Raw genomic sequence first — 14,427 nt, forward strand, 5'->3', positions numbered from 1 at the left:
CACACACACACACACACACACACACACACACACACACACACAACGATAGATAGATAGATGGACAGTTAGAATGTCCATTAAGTAATGTTGAAGGCTTTCCACAGACCTTTGTCCTTAGACCCGCCCCCCAGTCCCTGTCTTGATTGAGCTTAAGTTCAGCACCAAGCCATAAAACCTGGGGGAGGGGGAGGGGGGGGGGGGGTTGACGGGGGTTGGAATGGGGGGGGGGGAGGTGAGGCTTACGGATATAGTGTGTTGGGAAGGAGGCAGATTTTGGGGGGTTGGTGTGATTAGGAAGGCAGCTGTTTATGGGTAAGGAAAAGCAGTTGTTGGGGGAGACGGGCAGGTGTAGTGGGAGAGGGGCAGGTGTAGTGGGACAGGGGCAGGTGTAGCGGGAGACGGGCAGGTGTAGTGGGAGAGGGGCATATGTAGCGGGAGAGGGGCAGGTGTAGTGGGAGAGGGGCAGGTGTAGTGGGAGAGGGGCAGGTGTAGTGGGAGAGGGGCAGGTGAAGGCAGAGTTGCTGGGGGCGCGGCAGGTGTGGTGGAGGCCGCGGCCAGGGAGAGAGAGAGAGAGAGAGAGAGAGAGAGAGAGAGAGAGAGAGAGAGAGAGAGAGAGGGGCAGGCAGGCAGGGTGGCAGGTGTGGGAGGGAGCAGGGCTGGACGCGGCAGGTGTTCGTGTGTCTGGTTCTCTGGTGCCTCCGCCAGGCAGGTGGGGCCGGACAGCCCTCAGGCCCACCTCGTGTGCCGACACCTGCGCTGGAACCCCCTGGAAACCAAGGCCTTCCCGGGCACGGAGGCCACACCAGGACCCACCTTTCCCACATGTGGCGGGACACAGCGCGCCCACTCTCACATGGAACAGGAGCGGCCTGTGTGTGTGTGTGTGTGTGTGTATGGGACGGTGGACGCCTGGGGTTCCCGTGCTGGTCACCACACGGTCAGCCGTGCCCAGGGACAACATGCACATATAAAGGCTGGCTCTTGCAAGATCATGGCGAGCGTGGACATATTTGGACGCCAGCATGATTCAAACGGAGATCAGTCGGGATTGAACTTTGCCCGAGCTAAATGACACCTGGTGACGTATCTAGAGATATATGACCTTGGGGTCATAAAGACACAGCTACAGGCAGGAGCATGGGAGAAATTACGTGTTAGTCGAGTGTCGCTCACTCCAGCCACCCTGGACGTGCCCGTCGCACGACGTGACATCGACCAGTGATGACAGACGTGGCAGGAGTGACCCTGCCGCCCACAGCATGACCACCACGCCACACCACCACCGCTCCCTCAGTCCACACCATGTATCATGTTGCCTTTAGTCACTGTGGCAGGAATAGGCTATACAGCAATTCGTCGACTGACTTGGATGTTTGAGCTTTAAGCTTAAGCTAGCGGACGCCAGGGGTCATTAAGGATGTCAAGTGTCAAGCTGTAACCACCAGCTGAACGCGTTTGAACCCCTGCTTCTCCTCCCTCAGGTGTTCAAGATCATCCCAAGACCCGAGTGTATGTAGTATGGTCTCTGTGGCTCTTGTTTAGTCGGTATGGAAGGCATCCCAGGCACCAAGGGCTTAATCATCGAGGATAATCATTGTAGCAACTTCGATTTTGATCAATATAAACTTGTAATATTACTAGGAGGACTTTGAGAGAGAGCTACGAGCCACGAAGAAATTTTAGTTTAGCGTTTTGATCAAAAACATTAAAATTTATTTTCAATTTTTTCTCTTTAAATACAATTTTCACGGTGGGGGGCGCGTGAGGGGGGGGGGACATAAGTGGTTGTTATTATCAGCACTTCATAATGGTAAGGAAGGTGTGTGTGTGTGTGTGTGTGTGTGTGTGTCTGGTCCCGCCAGCAGCAGCAGCAGGCTGGCTGGGGCGACCACTGGCCCAGGGATCACCACCGGCTACCCACAGAGATTTCAATGCCAGCACAAGTGGTTATCCTCGTGAATCTCGCCACCACCGTAAGGCTTCAGTCGCGTGTGTTGTGGCACGGGATATATAACACCTCCACGTGACGTAATCCAGCCTCGAAATACGTGGGATCAGCTTCCCTGCTACGTTATGGAGGTAAATGAAAGCAGACTGGCAGAGCTGGATATCTCCTCAAAAATGGTTGAAATTCCAGTCAAATCCCAGCTACTGATCCCTTGATATTCGTCTTCCCGGGGGAGATATCGTGAGCACCTACCTTCTGGGACGCCCTGCAGCAGGAGAGGCTCCCCACCCACAGGGATATGAACGAGTGTCAACAAATGACGTAGGAGTGAGGACGAGCTGGAGCTAAACCCTCCTCGCACCACTGGCAGAGCCGCACTGACGGGGACCGCGGTGGCTGGCTGGCTGGCTGGTGAGCCGGGTGACTCGGGTCTACCCAGGGGGAGAGGAGAGAGGGGGTGAGAGGAGGGAGGCTATAGGGAGAGGAACATCGCTAATTGAGGAAGCACAAGGATTGCACGATAAATATTTGACTGGAAGACATGTGTTTGTGTGAGACGTGCCGATGCGAGTGGAAGTGATTCACCAACTGCATTTTCTCGATCCTCGTAAGGAAGAGAAGTTGACTTTCTTCTCCTCTGGAGTCATTCCATAAAGGTCTCCACATACGGGCGACGTCCACTTCCACCCTTCACCGTTTATGCAGCGCTAGTTCCCCCCCTCCCCGAACGTCCATGTCGCAGGGAGAGGTTTAGGATGGGCGGAGTTGGGCGGAGGCTGTAACGCCCCTCGTATACCTGATGGAGGAGGTCCACCCCTCCGCAGATAGATGATCAGACCAGAGCAAACGCACTCCAGCTAGGTTCCAACAGTCCGACGTAGGGAACTTTAACAAATGTTCTTCACGAGCTACAGCCACAGATGATGATGACCTGTGGCACCACCACCACAGATATGATGTCAATTTCCTGATAGATGGAGACATGTGGTGTGTCTCTCCTGACCCGGGTTATGACCACGCGCCGCATCCCACACACACATCAGAATATCAGAGTGAATATCAAGTCGTTCACAAGACGAGATAATGATTATTCACGTTGCTAATATCCTTTCTTCTTTGGACGTGGCCCAGTGGTTTGCTGATTTATCTTTCGCTACTGAATACGATGAGCGGGAATACACTCGGTGTTGAGTCTGATGAAAGCAACTTGTTCCCCCTGAGATCCGTGTGTCACTGATGATTTATACCGAGTGGCTGACTTACCTTTACCTGACTCGTGGTGAAATCCCAGTAAGGAGCTACCAAACGGAGCAAGACGTATTGGTCCGCCTTTGGCCTTACATGCCGGAGAGAAATGACGTAGGAACACCACCACCCGTGGAGGAAGAGACGGAAGAGGATTGTTTACCAGGTCCAGCATGAGAAGAGTAGAAGCAGAGGGCAAATGACTATACCAGGAGGTAGATTTTTGGTGAGCGAACGAAGGGAGCAAGAAAGCTGGGAGGGCGACGTAGTCTAATGAAGAAGATAAAAGAAAAAATGGAGAGAATCTTTTTGAATAAGATAAAAAAAAAAGGAACGAGTTGGAGAAGATATGTAAAACTTAGTTACCTGTTATACATGTGTGAAACTTAGAGAACTGTACTGGTTACGTGTTATACACGAAAATCAACATAGGGGAAATGACGTGGATGAGCGTCGAGAGAATTTTAGTGGTCTAGAAAACGAGACGTTGTGTAGAGACTGTACGGCAGACAGACCTGTGTCTCTGGCCGGCTAGGTCGTGGAGAGGGTCCTACCACCGTGGAAGGATTACCCTGTAGCTTGAACAGTACCTGGGTCTTGTTCTGCATGTGCTGGGGGGTGGAGCTCCGTGCCGGGAGGTGATGTGTGGTGCTGCGAGGCAGATGGACCGGTCTATACCACCTGGCTCTCTGACCAGTGCTGGGAGGCAGATGGACCGGTCTGTACCACCTGCCTCCCTGACCAGTGCAAGGAGGCAGATGGACAGGCCGGTACCACCTGCTTGCCCGGCCACTGCTGACAGGGATGTTCCCCGTTGATGGCGGGTCGTGAGCTGAAGGCAGCCCAGCACACACACACACACACACACACACACACACACACACACACACACACACACACACACACACACACATTATGCATACACACACACACACACTCACACACACACACACACACACACACACACACACACACACACAACGTTTATCGATCACGATCACATCTCGTAGGTTCAAGATACACTGTGTTTATGTTATTAACTTGTGTGTGAAGTGTATGTTGTGTGGTAGTCATTCGCGTCTTTGTTGCCGATGCAGACACCAATACTCTCGAGGCAGTACGAGTTCTCAGATAAGAAAATATAGGTTTTATGTAAACTGTAAAACAGTGTAAACCTCCCATAAACCCATGATTAGACAACCTCAAGAGAGAGATAGATGAACGGGAGGTAAATTAGATTCGGTGGCTTGTTTGCCTCGCTACCATGGGAGACGAACCAGACGGCAACAGGCCACAGATCCCTCCTACACACACACACACACACATACACACATTGTATGCAGCCCCCCTTCCCGTCCCCCACACGCTATATGCAGTCTCACTTCCTTCATACACTAAGCAGCCCTCCCTTCTTCCTTCCCCACTACTACCGTCATTACACCATAATTTTCACCACACTTTTGTGTTCATCATGATTTACGAACTTCTTTCTTCGCCTCACGTATATACCTTCCATCACCATCTTCACTACACCTTTTCATCTTCACTTCATCCGTATCCTCACTACATCCTTTTTCACAGTATCATTAGCTTCACTAAGTTTAGATACTTTGTATTGACTATATTCTTCTTCACTATACTTTCAGTTCCAGAATACCTTTTCCCTTCTTAAGCTAAGGTTCAAAAGACTGGCCTTGAACCTACTAGATCTGTTCATTTTGTATCCACTGTACTGTTCTCCACTACATCTTAACTACAGCTGCCATGGTTACTGTATTCTTATCTTGACGAGGTAAGAAGATTCTGAACTAAGCTTAAATAATGTTATCTTCACTACACTCTTCTTCACTACACCCCCATGTTGATAATACCCTTATCTTCACTACACTCTTCTTCGCTACATCCGCATCTTCACATACCCTTGTCTTTACTGAGCTTCGGCTGACCCTGAATATTTACCACACACACACACACACACACACACACACACACACACACACACACACACATTAATACACAGACACATCAGTGTATCTTCTGATAAATCAGTCTGTGGTGCGGTGGCTGAATATGGGAGTTAATCATTATATTCATGATTCACTTGAGTGGTCCTCCGAGCGAGAACTGAAGGGCTGTTATCATCCGCCACTCTGTGTGTGTGTGTGTGTGTGTGTGTGTGTGTGTGTGTGTGTGTGTGTGTGTGTAGAAGAGCCTTCATACCTGTCTTTGCTACCATACAACTTTCTGATCTTCTCTCTGTTCACTGTATCTTCACTTTATTCATTCACCACACCGTTGCTGTAGAAACATTTCACCTCGCCTCTCCTCGCCTTCATTTCACGCTATCGTATTCTACTCTCGTTTTCACGTGCTTCAGTTTATCTTAAAGAGCTGATCTATACCGACCTGCCTTCTTTCCTTAGACCTGCATGGGGTCCGTCCACGGCCGCTTGACTTATACGTAGGTTAACATCCCCGTCTGCAGGTGCGCGGTCTTAGTTGCCTGGTTCTGGAACTCCTCAGCAGGTCAGTGTGTCTCCTCAGGTGGGGTGGATCAGTCTGCTGCTGTGTACTAATGAGTCGCTCCTGCGTGTATTTTCCTGGTCTTTTTTCCGTGTGTGTTTTGTGTGTGTGTGTGTGTGTGTGTGTGTGTGTGTGTGTGTGTACGTATAAATACGACAATTTTTTTTTACTTTTTTGAAAAGTTGTTGAAAACTGGCACACATGTTGGTGAGGACCATTACCTCCTTGTGTCTAGGTTAGTCTGTCGTATAGGTGTGGATGCGGAGGACATCATCAAGTCATCCCTGGCCAGCCATCGGATAGAATTTAGTATCTTTATACACATCCAAAATCATCAGAAAACGATATCATAAAAAGAAAGTTTGCGACGGAGATTTTAAAGTCATGCTATTCTAATCTTATGATAACAATGCTCGTCGTAAAACGTTAATATGAGGTTGAATTGCTTATGGATGACTTTTGAGAGGTACCTTAGAACTTCAGTACAAAATTCTCAAATGTTATACACGATTGGATTGTAATACCACTTGTATATTGTTGACCTTGAACCTTCATCCTTGCCTTATCAGTCCTTGACCTCTAGGTGCATCACATGTTATCGTTATCATCAACCGACGTACATACATCCTGTCTCCTGGCAGCACTAGGAGGTAGTCCTGTCACACTAACCAACCAACCCCCAACTTCCCAGCCACCCTCCCTCTACCTCCAGCCACCCTCCCTTGCCCCCAGCCTTGAGAGCCCCCTCACCAGTGTCACCTCTCGTCGTGTTCGCACATTAATATTCGTGTTGGTTTATGAGATGACACGTCGTGGGTTATTGTAATGACCTCACCGGGGAGGAGAGTGGTTCCCACCTGCTGTGATCATCACCTCACATATCACAGATGCCAGCCGGGTCACGCCCCACTCTAGGCGGGTCACGTCCCACTCTCTCCCCTGTAGTCACGTTGTGTATTGCCGGTCCACATGACACTCAATATTCTCAGTACACACACCAGACCTGTTGCAAAAGCGAGTTCCCACTGGTGACCAAAGTACAGTCATGAATCGTGCCACAGATGGTGACCTCTCTGTTTCATCGAGGAGTGACACATGGCGTTCAGCTGGACTGATAACTGATATCTGAGAAAATTGAATTTGTTCTCTCTAAGCAAGAAACGGCTCTAGGGTAAGCTAGCAATGTTTTAAAATCAAATACTCAACATTGTCGATACAGACAATTTCTTTACGGTCGAAGCAGTGCTACTAAAGACAGGCAATGGAGGAGTTAGAGGTCACCGGAGTAATTTGGATTGCATGAAATATTTCTTCACCAGTGACACTATCGGAGCGTGGAATATGCTGCCAGAGCATGTTGGTCAGATCAACACAGGTAGCACGTTCAGAATTAGGCTTGATCATCACCTTTCACTTGACGGTACTGAATAAATCTTTAAACCAATCATTGTAACGTAGTGGTTTAGTATGCTACCTTCTCTACCCCGGATCTCGTCGTGGCCATGTTGCGGTAACTATCACCATCGCTTAACCCGTGTCGCCTGCTTTAAGGCAACAAGATACTGTATAATCCTTCCACATCAGGAGTAACATAAACATGGTGAGTCGCGAGGCAGGAGCTCAAAGTTTATCCTTACTGTTGTCTTCATAACAGAAAGTGAAGGCTTGCATGTCTTGAGTGATGGGATGCATGACATATTCATGTTCATTTTAACTTCTGACTCTCCTACTGGAATTTCCTTCAGGCATATTAGTCCTGCAAGGTATTATTTTCTGCCTGTTTCCAATCCCGTGTGCTGCCGGAGGGAGTGGAGGGTGGGGAGAGAGTTTTGCTTTGCTGTTTTCTTCTGCTTGTAAGGGGAATGCATCTTTTCCAGTTGTGTTAAAACCAGACCAGTTCGCTTGTAACTTGGGTCCGCGTATACATGTAACTCTCTCTCTCTCTCTCTCTCTCTCTCTCTCTCTCTCTCTCTCTCTCTCTCTCTCTCTCTCTCTCTCTCTCTCTCCCTATCTTTCTTCACCTTGAATAAACGAGTTTCGTCATAAATTCTCTCGGCGCCTGGCATCAAAATGTCGACCAAATAACGAATTCAGGTCTGTACAAGACCTGCCCTCGCGACGGTCATACCGCCAGGCTGTTGGCCACATACCACCTCCTCCTCCTCCGTTATCCTCGACTCATGATTTCGTAATCAAGGGAGCACAGCAGCGTTGACAGGAGACACGGTGGTGAGGAATTCCCATTCGGTATTCTGTGGATCCGTAAATCGTGCACTGTGAGCTGACGTGATAAGGACCCAGTCAATTATCATTTCAAATGAACTTGTGAATTACATTCCTTTTACGATACGATGGGATGGTAAGCGCGTTGTAAGAGTTTACACTGGGTATTGCTCGTTCTGTGAGTGATGTCGGGAAATTCAACCAGTAGAGGAATTCTTTTCATCCATGTATGTGAAATATGTCGTAGTTATAACGTCTTCTTCCTCCTTCCACTAGTGCCTCGTTCGACACATCTCACCTCACCTCATGACTGAGACCTAAGTCACACAGAACACCTTTCCCGGCCATTTCTATCGACCGCTTTTATGAAGACGTGGCGTCCCGTCTGTGTAACATATTACAGACGAATGACCACCCCCAGCGTACTGACATTATCCAGTGGGCCACTCCCGACCTGTGGGCCTTCCCGACACACTACCAGAAGTGTGAGGAGAGGAGAGTGTTGGCCGCTAGGGGGGCGGGGGTGGGGGAGGGCACACACACTCGTCCAGGCGAGCTGTGTTGCCAACCATCAGTGTGACAGATGTGGAGACGTAAATTCCTGTTCTGCAGCAACGCAACTTTGATATTCGTGACGGAGCACATCGCCTGGAATGCGAGGTTGCTTCATATCTCGATCTCTGAACAACATCCGATAATACGTTTCTTTGTGTTAGCTTTATATAAGCTGAGATGACACAGGGAACTCAATACCCCAGTCAAGGCCATCTCATTAGCAATATATATATATATATATATATATATATATATATATATATATATATATATATATATATATATATATATATATATACTATAGCCTAAGACAGGTTCTCCTTTTTATCGAGGGGAGGATGAAGAACTGGGTTGACTGTGGACAAACTGCCGAGACCAGGATTCGGACCTGCGCACTTCGACGTGAGACGGCCCGTGAACACGTGACAGCCAGCAACGCTGACCACAACACCACGGAGGACCGAACGTAACATACATATTTGAGAATCTTGACGTTTGCCTGTCACTGGAATGCCAGGAGTCGAGAATTATTCCTTTTTTTCTGGACAATATTTTGGTCAGGCCATAACACAAGGACCTTTTTCAAGGACGTCTCTACTGGAGGTGCTGGGGGGAAGGGTCTTCCTTCTGTACATTAACCGTAACATCTGTGGACCAAACCAGACTTGATCCTTGAACATGAGGACACCACACTCTGTGTCCTCATTACCAATGGAGATTCACAGCAGGACGCACTCCATCCCTGGTGACCCAGCAACAGGCTGCCGCCACTACACTCGACACACCGAGACACTCTGAAAAATGGTCTTCACAAAACAGGAACTGTCACCTCGGGTAGACCACCGCCGCTGTGCCACCTCTCGATGGCATTGTATATAAAGGCTGGAGCTGTACAGAAGCTGTGGGTGACTGTGATTCCTGTGCTCCAGGGTGGAGCACTGAGGAAGGTCTGTTACTTAAGGCAAACGAATGGAATCATACAGAAGCAACACACACACACACACACACACACACACACACACACACACACACACTGGACCTGGCCACCACCAACGCTGAGGGTCAGTCTCACAAGGCATCCATCCATCCAGGTCGCTCGTTTTCAATAGGATTTTTTGAGCAATTATGAGGTACATAATGGCGCTACCTCGTGGGCGCGGGTGGCGGCGATTCCAGGACGTCTGCACACCACTATCTGCTATCACTGTACATGTAATGTTACAGGTTACTCTCCACGTAATGTTCTTGGTCACTCTCCATGTAATGTTCTTGGCCACTGTCCATGTGATGTCCCTGGTCACTGTCCATTTAGTGCTACTACACTGCCCGTATCATGTTAGTGGTCACTGCCCATGTAACATCATTTGTTAGTGCTCAATAACTGTCTTCTCACTTTCACTGTCATAAAAGTTTCACTCTCCTCACACAGTCACTGTCCCCACATTAACTCTTCTCACAGTCACTGTCCTCTCACAGTCCCTGCCCACACACTGTCACTGTCCTCTCACAGTCCCTGCCCACACACTGTCACTGTCCTCTCACAGTCCCTGCCCACACACCACACACTGTCACTGTCCTCTCACAGTCCCTGCCCACACACCACTCTCTTGTCAGTATGCACATTCTGCTACTGCCCACAGTGTTGCCACAGTACCCAGTCACCGTTACTATCCCCACACTCAGGGGTGGGTGTCCTGCCACTGTCCATACACGGCCCTACCACCCTTGTGTGCAGGCAGTGACCCGCGTCAGAGAGGGAAGTGGAGACGACAGTTACACAGTGGGAGTGTCTGCTTTAGCGGGTCTCCAGTGGACATTTCCACTTGGTATTCATGTGCAAAACATCACGGTCGAGGGCCTGCGTGTGTACAGGCCAAGAGGTAGTGGAGGGGAGGGTTAGATCACACACACACACACACACACACACACACACACACACACACACACAGATGGGGGCCCACCAGTGTAGATTTCCCTCCTTTTACAAATAGCTAATTACGCGCGCGCACACACACACACACACACACACACACACACACACACACACACACACACACACACTCATACATGCCAGTATGTACGATCAGTGAGCCTTGCTGTAGGAGCAGGTGAGGCAAGTGTGGCCAGCCAGTCAACCAGAGGTGACCAGACGACCAATTAATATTAATGCCTGGCGAGGAACGTGTGGCCACATCTGATGGACCCCCATCAAGGTCCTGGCCACCAGCCTCCTCCTCCTCCTCCTCCTCCTCAAGGATTAGTCCCAGGCCTGGAGTCTTTCTCCAAATACCTGAAGCCTTGATGGTGGTAGACCTGGAGCGCGTGTCATAGGCCTTCTGTATTCCTTTACTCCCTGCACCCCTTCCCTCTTGCCTCTACCCGTACCCACCTCCTCCAGAGGGCCAACACATCACCGCCAGCTGGAGGTAATGATGGTGAAATGAGTAAGAGGCTTTTCTTTTATCTGTTGTGAGGGGATGACAGTGACGTCTCTCTCTCTCTCTCTCTCTCTCTCTCTCTCTCTCTCTCTCTCTCTCTCTCTCTCTCTCTCTCTCCCTACGGCGGGGTAGAGAGAGAGGGAGCTCCTGCTAACGGCATCGTTCTTTTTATCCTATCATGATCTCACGTTGCCAAGGTGTGGACCCGTTTGTTGTCTGCGGGCCATTCTTTCGTCTGTTTCCTTGCGCTACCTCGCTAATGCGGGAGACAGCGACAAAGTATGAGAAATAGATAAATAAAAAGTTTGAACTCGTCTCCTGTTTCGGGGTTGTCATAGAGAGCTGTGTACACACACCAACACACCCACACCCACCCACCCACCCACCTACACACAACCACCCACCCACCCACCCACAACCACCCACCCACCCACCCACACCCACCCACCCACCCACCCACCCACACCAGGAATCAAGTTGTTCTAATTGAAAAATGAAGGAAGTGTTTGCCTCCACGACTTGGAAATTGATACCGCCTGTGTCGGGCGATGACTTTCGCTGGTGAGGGATGACGACATGTACGCATCGGGACGTGTTCCCAGAGCCGCGTGTAATTCGCGGTCGGGTAAACTGATCCTGACGTCTGGTCTCAACTTCCCCGTCTAGCAACGACCGCTAATCTCGATCTGTTCAGCGGATGATAACCAGTGTACCGCTAGCTACAGCCACCGCTGGAAACTGACTCACGTGAACGATACAAAGGTTCACGTGAGACTCGACTGAGTCAGGGGGGGACATTATACCACAGGTTTGGGTCCATAATGTTTTGTGATCATTGTCCAAGTAACCAACATTATTATCATTATTGTTATTATTATCATTGTTATTATTATTATTTTTTTTTTTCTGTCCCGCGTTTGCGAGGTAGCGCAAGGAAACAGACGAAAGAAATGGCCCAACCCACCCCCATACACATGTATATACATACGTCCACACACGCAAATATACATACCTACACAGCTTTCCATGGTTTACCCCAGACGCTTCACATGCCCTGATTCAATCCAATCATTATCATTATTATCATTATTGTTATTATTTTTATTATTATTATTATAATTATTATTATTATTATTATTATTATTATTATTATTATTATAATTATTATTATTATAATTATCAACATTATTATTATTATTATGATTATCATTATTATTATTATTATTGTTATTATTATTATTATTATTATTATTATTATTATTATTATTACTATTATTAGTTATTTTTATTATTATTATCATCATTATGTTATGCATAATTATTATCATTATTATCATTTATTATTATTAATATCATTATCATTATCACTATTATCATTATCATTATTATCACTATCATCATTATCATCATTTAAAGCAATCCATGGCCCTAAGCATATCAGCAAAGAGTCACCACACAACATACTCAACACAGCTGTGGCCTTCCCTTTGGTAGTACACAACTATGAAAATTCTGGTGTACACCAGCACACGTCCTTGCATCTTCCTCACTCCCAGGTCCAGGATGTAGACTCTGCCTCTACGTCTTTCTTATGAGGTAATACAAGAGCCATCATCATCATCAACGGAGGCTCTTCACATGTACATCATCTGCGTCCCGCTGTGAGGAGTGAGGTTGCCACAGGTGCAGGGCTGAGCGCTGGCCTGAACCCATCATCCTTCTATCTCCACTTTGATCCCTGACACAGTCAGGCTCAACCAACCCCCAACCCCCAACCACACACACACACACACACACACACACACACACACACACACACCGCACCACACCTCCTCACCGCACCACACATCCTCCTCCTCCTCACGCACCACACTCCTCCTCCTCCTCCTCCTCCTCACTCCCCAGAGCCACTCGCCACACAACTGCTGGCATCTCTGACATGAACCCGTCATCCGTCGTCTTCTGTCTCGAACTTCTACCACACGCAGGAGATAGATACGTGGGCCGTATTCTTTCTCTCTCATCCACGTGGATGATATACCTATTCATCTTTCTATCTGTCTATCCGTTTAACTATCCATCCATCCATCTATCTATCTATCTGTATAGCTTTATAGATAGATGTGTGTGTGTGTGTGATTAACCTTTCACCACAGGAGTAATTTGAGTGTCGATGGTGTATATTATAGTGTTCCTCTTCCCATGTACAGTGTATTTCCCCACATTTACTGTGGCCTCGTGTATGTCTGTAAACAAGACGCAGAACATGTGTCAACGTTGATATCGTACGTGTTCACCAGCGGCTAGGCTGACCCTCTGGCCACCACCCGCGCCGTCTGCTCCAGTAATGTTTACGATGAAGAGAGATCGTATTTATACGCTTGTCAGCCTCAGGTTGTGATCTTAAGGATGTTTTATCCTAATGAACCGGCAGTACATTTTTTTTTTGTCTCGAGTGTTGTTAAGTAAATCTCAGTGTCATGCAGTTTACCCTGCATGTGTAACAGGTTTAGATATTTATGTATACAACGTTGCTCGTACGCCCGGCAGCGGTCTTAGGGGGGACCAGTGTGGCATATGCCGAAGCTGCTGCTGCTGCTCTGCTGGGTCCGTTGGTAGGGTTCGCATTACGTCATTTGCTTTTGTCTTCGTGTTCTTTGGGTCTTTTGGAAGAGGATCTTCAATCTAAGAACGAGTTCTGACCCTAGTGACTGCGAGTGGTGAAGCCGGAGCCACCGAGCGGGTGTCAGACTAATGTGAGTGTTGTACACCAGAGGTTGGGTTCATCCATGGATGGGAAACTACCCAATCTACCAGCGATCTACTCCTCCTGTGTGTGACTACCCGATCTACTCCTCCTATATGTGACTACCCGATCTACTCCTATGTGTGACTACCCGATCTACTCCTCCTATATGTGACTACCCGATCTACTCCTCCTATGTGTGACTACCCGATCTACTCCTCCTATATGTGACTACCCGATCTATTCCTCCGATGTGTGACTACCCGATCTACTCCTCCGATATGTTTAATCTATTCCAGTGTTGGAAGCCACCTCACTCAATGTTGGAAGCCACCTCAGTTTTGGTTGGAAGCCACCACCTCAGTCAGTGAGCCAGTGTTGGAAGCTAGTTCAGTCAGTGAGCCATTGTTGGAAGCCACCTCAGTCAGTGTTGTAAGCCACCTCAGTTTGTGATGGAAGCCACCTCAGTCAGTGAGTCAGTGTTGCCAGTCACCTCAGTCAGTGTTGTAAGCCACCTCAGTTTGTGTTGGAAGCCACCTCAGTCAGTGAGCCAGTGTTGCCAGCCAACTCAGTCAGTGAGTCAGTGTTGCCAGCCACTTCAGTCAGTGAGTCAGTGTTGGAAGCCACCTTAGTCAGTGAGTCAGTGTTAGAAGCCACCTCAGTCAGTGAGCCAGTGTTGCCATCCACTTCAGTCAGTGTTGGAAGCCACCTCAGTCCGTGAGCCAGTGTTGCCATCCACTTCAGTCAGT

At 48.4% G+C, this 14,427-nt stretch overlaps 2 protein-coding genes across 2 annotated transcripts in view; one reads left to right on the top strand and one right to left on the bottom strand.

Annotated features, from left to right (window-relative positions):
• The window catches only part of LOC139760928 (uncharacterized), a 46,108-nt gene extending 43,748 nt beyond the window's left edge, over nucleotides 1-2,360 (bottom strand). Inside the window, exon 1 of the mRNA XM_071684708.1 lies at nucleotides 2,201-2,360. The gene's annotated coding sequence lies outside the window, so the exon portion shown is untranslated. The remainder of the gene's footprint in view (nucleotides 1-2,200) is intronic.
• The window catches only part of LOC139760935 (uncharacterized), a 277,100-nt gene that overhangs the window by 147,390 nt on the left and 115,283 nt on the right, over nucleotides 1-14,427 (top strand). The window lies entirely within an intron of this gene.

This window comes from Panulirus ornatus, chromosome 3 (genome assembly GCF_036320965.1).
Source record: "Panulirus ornatus isolate Po-2019 chromosome 3, ASM3632096v1, whole genome shotgun sequence".
NCBI lineage: Eukaryota > Metazoa > Arthropoda > Malacostraca > Decapoda > Palinuridae > Panulirus > Panulirus ornatus.